Source organism: Haliotis cracherodii, unplaced genomic scaffold (genome assembly GCF_022045235.1).
Source record: "Haliotis cracherodii isolate W230 unplaced genomic scaffold, xgHalCrac1.p SCAF_28, whole genome shotgun sequence".
Lineage (NCBI taxonomy): Eukaryota > Metazoa > Mollusca > Gastropoda > Lepetellida > Haliotidae > Haliotis > Haliotis cracherodii.
In genome coordinates, this window is record NW_027266284.1 from 4,223,380 (window position 1) to 4,232,158 (window position 8,779).

General features: G+C 38.7%; 1 protein-coding gene across 1 annotated transcript in view; it reads right to left on the minus strand.

The window, feature by feature from the left end:
• LOC139473392 (polypeptide N-acetylgalactosaminyltransferase 16-like) overlaps window positions 1-2,489 on the minus strand; it is a 116,490-nt gene extending 114,001 nt beyond the window's left edge. The window contains exon 1 of the mRNA XM_071255955.1: window positions 1,788-2,489. The gene's annotated coding sequence lies outside the window, so the exon portion shown is untranslated. The remainder of the gene's footprint in view (window positions 1-1,787) is intronic.
• Between the last annotated feature and the right edge of the window lie 6,290 nt (window positions 2,490-8,779).

Below are 8,779 nucleotides of genomic sequence, written 5' to 3' on the forward strand. Positions count from 1 at the left end.
TTACAGCATTTGACAAGCAGAATTCACAACTACGTTGTGCATCTAAAGGGAGACACACAAGTATTGATGCCTCTCTCTCCTTAGGAGATTGATAGTGAATGTCTTTCAGGGAGATTTTGTAGGATGACTTCGCAAATAAGGTTTGATGAGAAAATTTCACTGATTTTCTTCAACGAGATTCCAAATTTCAATGAAGATTTTCAAGGAAGGAATTCAAGCACACATTTACTGACTGATAGTTGTTGCTGATAGAACATGGTCGATTTTTACCCAAGGAGATTTCAAATTTCAATGACAGGTTTTCACGTCCAGAAATGGAGAATGGTCCAGTTCTCTGACAATAATGCAGATGGAGCCAAATAATTACATTCACTGATTTATCTTGTAAATGAGATTCAAAATATTCAGCAAGATATCCCTGAGTTTAGACTTCAAACACACACTGCTATCAAATTTTTCTGATTAGAATGGAGTCCTGAAGTGTACTGAAACTGCAAATAAACAGATTCCTTTTAAATGTCAATTAAATATCCATTGATAAAATGCAAATTTCTTTTATCAGTATAAAACTAGATTAAATTTCTCCAAATTAAAATTTCGCAAAACCAAATTAAATTAATTAAATGTTTGTTTAGGGGCCCATGATAATATATTCAGACATTGATTTAAGCATTTTACTCTCTGTGTTGGTCAACAGACACATACTCTAGTTTGTATTGGTCAATTAGTATAAAAGGTGAATGAGACTGACTTGTACATTATAATCACAACATTTCATGCTAAGAGAGACAGTTATTGGCCCAATTCATAATAAAATATAGTGATTAGCATAATGAGTCACTATTTTATAGATACCCAGAACAGAATTTCTTCAATCTGTTATTTGATCATTTTCACAACATATTAACCCAATGTGTGACTAGTATTTAAAAAGAACAGTCAAAAGTACAAAAGCCATAGGCCACATCAATCTGACCACAATCCAACATGACATTTAAAGTTTATAACCTGCAGTAAAATTGAGCTGACAACTCACTATCTATCATCTTCAAAACAAAAATGCTTCATTGATCTTGGTATTTTTTCTACAAAAGTGAAAATTTTAATGAACAAATTTCTGGAATTACTTCAAAATAATGTTTTTGTTTGATTATTCCAAAGAATCTTTGGCGACGAGATGGGAGAGGACTGATGCCACGAGGCTGGAGGGAAACGTGAATCAGTGATTGAGTTGTGAAAGCGTGTTACATCCGACTGTCCAAAGATTTGATTTCTGAAGACGCCCGAGCTTTGAGTGACATGCGGCTTACAGGAGACACTTGGACGGCAGTTAGCACACACACGAACAGACCACCATGTCATCAGTTTCTTTCAAATGATCATCACAAAATTTTAGGCCTTTGAAGTTTGGCCCAAAAGATTCCAATTAGATACGATGTATCCTTCTGAATTGCCAACTAATTCAGACTCCTAGTAGCAAAAACCTAATGATTATGCCTTGATAATCATGAAATATTTCGTCATGACAGAAAAAGGGGTGGAATTGATTCATTAGCTGTCAATCACGCAAAACTTTCAGTTTGTAATTTGACTTAATTCCATAAATGAAAGACTATGTACTGCTGTTATCTGTTCAGTATTCACAATAGAAAATGTCTTTTGTTATCATGAAGTATATCTATCTTTTTCTGAAACAATCAATATTTGGATTTTTCAAAAGCTGATAATCCATAATCGATAATGCTTCTTTGACCTGTACTCTACACAAATAATTAGTAGATAATCACCCGTGTTTGTTGAAGGTCTTGTGGTAACAATCCTATAAAGATGACAAAAAACTTGTTTGGCTGATGGCTGATTGCTGTGCACAGAGCTTCTCAGGCAATTTTTTTCATAGATCCACACATCAATAAACGAATGTGAGAGGAATATTCTGCTCGAATCACACTTGGACACAAGATGCCTTGCGGCAGATCACTTCTCCAAGATATATAGGGAAGTAATCCGAAGTCAATCATATGTGTGTGATCAGAATATGGCTAGCGTCATAAATCCATCAATACCAAATTTTACACTCTTCAACACGTTATCACTTTATGTCAACACTTCAATGATATCTTTCGTAATTTGTCCTCTGAATTGACATCATTGAAAAAAAAAGGAAATTTATCCACATAAAAACTATTGCTGTTAGATCCACATTTCTGATTAAAGTTTGTATGTCAGCACCAACATATCACATTATCATCCCACGACACCACGGAAACACACACACAACATAAGTTATACAGCCCTCGCATTGTGAAGCAGACGACAAAACACTCCTGAGCAGACGACAAGTTCTCACTTCTGCTCCTGCATTGGTGTGATCTTCTGCTGGTGTTGTTAGACTTAGCGTTGTTCTCTGCGAGGTATACAGCCTCTACCTCTCCGTTCCAACGCTGCCACCAAAGTAGCGATCCCAGCGTTGCCACCAATGTAACAGTGGCCGTCTGCTACCAGTGTTATTCAGTCCAGCTCTGATGTGCTGTTGTACACTGCTGCAGATTCGCCTGGCTGTAATTCCTTTTGCCAATCTCTGCTGAGTAGATCGGCTGTAGCAGTACAAGCTAATTGAGCGATCGGCACTGAGCACAATTAGTTACGCAGCTGAGGGAACTGTCAATAGCTGGCTTCGTTAACACACATGATCCATGCAGCCATACACCTTTACTTCAAAATGAACAGTATTTGGTAGCTAGGTATATATTACTGAAAACCCATCCAAGGTCAGTCAGAATTGTGGAGAAAGTTTACAGATTTAGAGTTGTTGTTTTTTATTCCAGTTACTCACAATGATGAGAAAGAACACAGAACCCTTAAATGCTTTACATTTCATACACATGTGTGTCATGGCATTTACCAGAAAATTTGATTCGCATGAATGTCATTTTTTTATCTAAATTTTTATTTACCATGAGAATTTCTAACTCAGAATCAATGCCATCAACCTAAGTACCTACCATATGTCCTTCTTAACATTCAGATTCATACTATGCAACAAGCAATACCATATGGCCTATTTAACGTTCCAGGTTTAAATCCAATCAATAATGTATCACCTGTAGTTGTTTAGTTTAATGAAGGGTCCCGGTTGCCATCAAACTATAAATGTCCGCATCTGGTTGAGAGACTGCATCTTACTTCCTCTCGACCCTGCTTTATTAGGCCTTATTGAAAGCAGGTGATGATACTGACACGAGATGGGAGTTTTTAGTATTCCTGTTACAGCTATATACTCACAAATGTCAACCTTTTCCTCCTCATCCTGCAAACAACACGGTAGTTTTTCAGTTTACATTCTATTGATTCCCAAAGCTAATGCCTTCCTCCACAGCCTCTGTGTTAAACAGAAATACGTCCTGTCTTCCATGGTAGCAATTATTCATGCTTTACTGAAAAGAGCCCTACGATAGAAATGAAAACAGAAAGGTATCTTTTCTATGAAGACGCTGTGTATTATTACAGGACAATTCCATTGACAAATATCCAAGTCACAGACTGTGACTGATAAAGCCTCAAGGCAGAACCGTTGTCCGTAAAATACAAACATACATCCAACATGTCAGGCTCTCGATGTAACACAAGGCTCCGTGGAGCGTGGCAGAATCGAAATAAGTTTGCAGGGCCAATGATTCGCAATCAGGGTACAGCTAATCGGCTCGACTCTCCTACACAAACTTAGCACCCTTCTCAGCATTAAACCCACCCATGCTAATCTAAGCCTCAGGCATACTGGCCTACACAATGGACAGGTTACTGAATAGCAGCCTTTATTAAAAACCTGACTGATTTTAAATGCACGTTGAGTCAATCGGGCAAGAGGCGAGTGATTAGTTCGCACCTTGGGCCTAAGGACTCTCTCATAGTGTGAATAGAAACACAAAGACTAACCCAAATCCTTTTACTTTACATCTGCTGCGGAAAATTAATCTGCGATTGTTCGCATCCACTTGCGGCCCGCAGACTATAAAGTCTTGATATTTTCTTTCCCTATTCTCTTCAAGAACAAAGCTGTTTCTGGAACCCCCATCACTCTAGTACTCAGAGTCCCTCAATAGTGTGTTTGTTGTAAAAACACAACTTATTTTCCGAGGGAATATTATCTAGCATGAAACTTGGTGTATGTATATAGGAGACAAGTTATTACATGGAGATGCTAGAACCGGGATATCAGGCTGGAGTGATCTGTTCCGAATAGCAGAGGCACCCTACAGAGATAGAAGTGTTTTCTGTCTAAGAATAATCAAACTACACTTGATTGTGTTACTAATAATATACATCTCTGATGTGTAGCATAGACATTCCTATCTTTGCATAGCGTAGATGTTTCTACCTTAACATTGTGCAGATCTTCCTATCATTACATAGTAGATGTTCCTATCTGAATATTGTCTAGATGTTCCTATCTGAATATTGTGTAGATCTTCCTAACCGTATATTGTGTAGATCTTCCTATCTTTACATAGTAGATCTTCTTATCGGTATATTGTGTAGATGTCTCTATCATAACATTGTGCAGATCTTACTATCTTTACATAGTAGATGTTCCTACCTGTATATTATGTAGATGTTCCTATCTGTATATTGTGCAGATCTTGCTATCTGTATATTGTGTAGATGTTCCTACCTGTATATTGAGCAGATCTTGCCATCTGTATATTGTGTAGATCTTCCTATCTTTACATAGTAGATGTTCCTATCTGTATATTGTGTAGATCTTCCTATCTTTACATAGTAGATGTTCCTATCTTTACATTGTGTAGATGTTCCTATCTTTACATTGTGTAGATATTCCTATCTTTACATAGTAGATGTTCCTATCTGTATATTGTCTAGATGTTCCTATCTATATATTGTCTAGATGTTCCTGTCGGTATATTGTCTAGATGTTCCTATCTGCATATTGTCTAGATGTTCCTATCTGTATATTGTCTAGATGTTCATATCTGTATATTGTCTAGATGTTCCTATCGGTATATTGTCTAGATGTTCCTATCTATATATTGTCTAGATGTTCCTATCTGTATATTGTCTAGATTTTCCTATCTGTATATTGTCTAGATGTTCTTATCTGTATGTTGTTTAGATGTTCCAATCAATACATAACTTTGATGTTCCCCTCTTTTGTTAGACTATAAGGAAATTGATGATATGACAATCACAAGATTCTTTAAAAAATGCATTTCTTGAATAGGTCAGAATTAACTTTATACCATCCTCGGTAATTCAGTGTCTTATATCTTCAAACTGTTAAGATAAATACTATAGCTTCATTTGAGTTTGATCATAATGACACAAAGTAAAATATAGCTGTCCAATCAAATCACACTGATGAGCATGAGGAATTCTGTGTAATAAGCAATAAGAGAGATGGATAGGATGACATCTCTTCCTTAACATAGCTGTGGTGGTGAAAGGGCCCAGGGTTTTTATCCTAATGAAAGGAAGAAATAATACCCTTGATAAAGGATGATGATACAAGCACCACCTTATCTTCATGTCTCATCCCATTTGAGTAGAATTGTTCAAAGTCCTTGAGACGAAATACTTGTGACTGTGTCCCACCCTACACAGCATGTCATCCATAGCTGCTGTGATAGTGTAGTACTTGTGACTGTGTCCCACCCTACACAGAAAGCCATCCACCGCTGCTGTGATAGTGTAGTACTTGTGACTGTGTCCCACCCTACACAGAAAGCCATCCACCGCTGCTGTGATAGTGTAGTACTTGTGACTGTGTCCCACCCTACACAGCATGCCATCCACCGCTGCTGTGATAGTGTAGTACTTGTGACTGTGTCCCACCCTACACAGAAAGCCATCCACCGCTGCTGTGATAGTGTAGTACTTGTGACTGTGTCCCACCCTACACAGCATGCCATCCACCGCTGCTGTGATAGTGTAGTACTTGTGACTGTGTCCCACCCTACACAGAAAGCCATCCACCGCTGCTGTGATAGTGTAGTACTTGTGACTGTGTCCCACCCTACACAGCATGCCATCCACCGCTGCTGTGATAGTGTAGTACTTGTGACTGTGTCCCACCCTACACAGAAAGCCATCCACCGCTGCTGTGATAGTGTAGTACTTGTGACTTTGTCCCACCCTACACAGAAAGCCATCCATAGCTGCTGTGATAGTGTAGTACTTGTGACTGTGTCCCACCCTACACAGAAAGCCATCCACCGCTGCTGTGATAGTGTAGTACTTGTGACTGTGTCCCACCCTACACAGAAAGCCATCCACCGCTGCTGTGATAGTGTAGTACTTGTGACTGTGTCCCACCCTACACAGAAAGCCATCCACCGCTTCTGTGATAGTGTAGTACTTGTGACTGTGTCCCACCCTACACAGCATGCCATCCACCGGTGCCGTGGGATGGTGTAGTACTTGTGACTGTGTCCCACCCTACACAGAAAGCCATCCACCGCTGCTGTGATAGTGTAGTACTTGTGACTGTGTCCCACCCTACACAGAAAGCCATCCACCGCTGCTGTGATAGTGTAGTACTTGTGACTGTGTCCCACCCTACACAGAAAGCCATCCACCGCTTCTGTGATAGTGTAGTACTTGTGACTGTGTCCCACCCTACACAGAAAGCCATCCACCGCTGCTGTGATAGTGTAGTACTTGTGACTGTGTCCCACCCTACACAGAAAGCCATCCACCGCTGCTGTGATAGTGTAGTACTTGTGACTGTGTCCCACCCTACACAGAAAGCCATCCACCGCTGCTGTGATAGTGTAGTACTTGTGACTGTGTCCCACCCTACACAGAAAGCCATCCACCGCTTCTGTGATAGTGTAGTACTTGTGACTGTGTCCCACCCTACACAGCATGTCATCCATAGCTGCTGTGATAGTGTAGTACTTGTGACTGTGTCCCACCCTACACAGAAAGCCATCCACCGCTGCTGTGATAGTGTAGTACTTGTGACTGTGTCCCACCCTACACAGAAAGCCATCCACCGCTGCTGTGATAGTGTAGTACTTGTGACTGTGTCCCACCCTACACAGCATGCCATCCACCGGTGCCGTGGGATGGTACTCACGTATTTCTCGTTCAACCTGATGAAACAAATTGTTGTTGGAACTTCTACTGGAATAAAGGACCAAGCTACACTTCTAAAGTCATACATTCTCACCATCTTTGTTTCTTAAAAACTTTATGTAAGGCATTGTCTTTAGTGCACTCCTGCACCACATCACTGTCAGAATATAGGAAACATTTATTTCATAATTCTAATATCAAATATTTTCAACAGAAGGAAAATCATTTCCTAAAGTGATATAAGTTTGTAAAAAGTCCCAACAAAATCTGTAATAATGGTCAGATATTATCAATTGGTAAAGACATGGCATTGATGGCATTATTTTTTATTTACCATTTTCATTATAGAATAGATCTATCTGCTGTTTTGAATGGATAATAATGAAAGTATTTGATGAACATGCTATGTTCTTATTTTTATTTTAATACATTGAATTAGCAGTGACAAGAACATTTTAATATTCCATGTTAATTCTAGATTTGACATGAAACAGAAGTATCATTATCTAGAAAATAGTCTAAAATTAACATGGAACATGTTCACTATTTGTCATCATTATCACATTTGTCAGTCATTCAGTGAAAAATATTCCAATCCATTTAACAGATATGCCTAATCTCTCTTCATGGAAATATAAAATATCAACTTCAAAGATATATCTGATGAAAAAAAGATCGTCCCATTTGGACACATTCGTTACTCCATTACAGTATTTTGTAATTATTGTCTGTCAAACACTGAAAGAGATCTTCATTTGTTTGTTTTTTATCAACATCATTAATTTTAATTATCCTGAGCCACTTACAATCAAGGTTATCAAAGCCCATAAATCATGCAAAATCAAAAACAAATAGAGATTAAAATTCATCATTTGGGATTTTGAGATATCACTTTCCTTGTCGCACGACAACGAGACTTCAACAGTACAAAACAGTCTGCGATCGGTCCGGACATCAAACGCAAACTTCAAAAAAAGATCATTGATTATTTGAACAGGATTATGCGTGATAGGGAGTCTAGTTGGGTCTAGCCAACGTTGAATAACAATAATACCCCATCACCTTATTAATTTTGAAAACAGACATGTCTAAAACCCTGCCGAGGTGATCATTTCAGTAGTCTGATTCTTCAAAAACAGCCTTTGTTTGCTTTTCACATCACTCCTAGAATCAATCTTCCATCCCAATCAAAAATTTCCACAAATTCCTGTCGCCTTTGTGCCATATTGTTGAGTTAGACTGTGCAGCAGATGGCATTTTCTTTGATTCTGCGCCGAAACAATAGATGATCGTGAATTCTTTTTTAAGCACTCTTCGATTGTGGGAGACAGACATTGTTGCGCCCGTTTCATCAACTTTTTTTCATTTAAATTTGTCTGAATGATGTTGACACTAGGTCCACTCTGTGATCTGAGCAAGATCGAACATCCACCATAGCCATCTTACAAATGTTACCATTAAGAAATGGATGTTAGATTCGGGCTATTCAATGTTTTAACAAAGATTTTATAGAAGACATCCGAAGCAGTGTATAAATCCGTTGGATATATGCTGGACAGTAACCAGCCCAAACATAAATGGGCCAGTGATTTGCCAGACATCCCTGAAGGATACAGCTTATGAAATGACTTATGTCTGGTGTATTCATGGAATCTAAGGATGACTTTCAGAATGATGATGATGATGA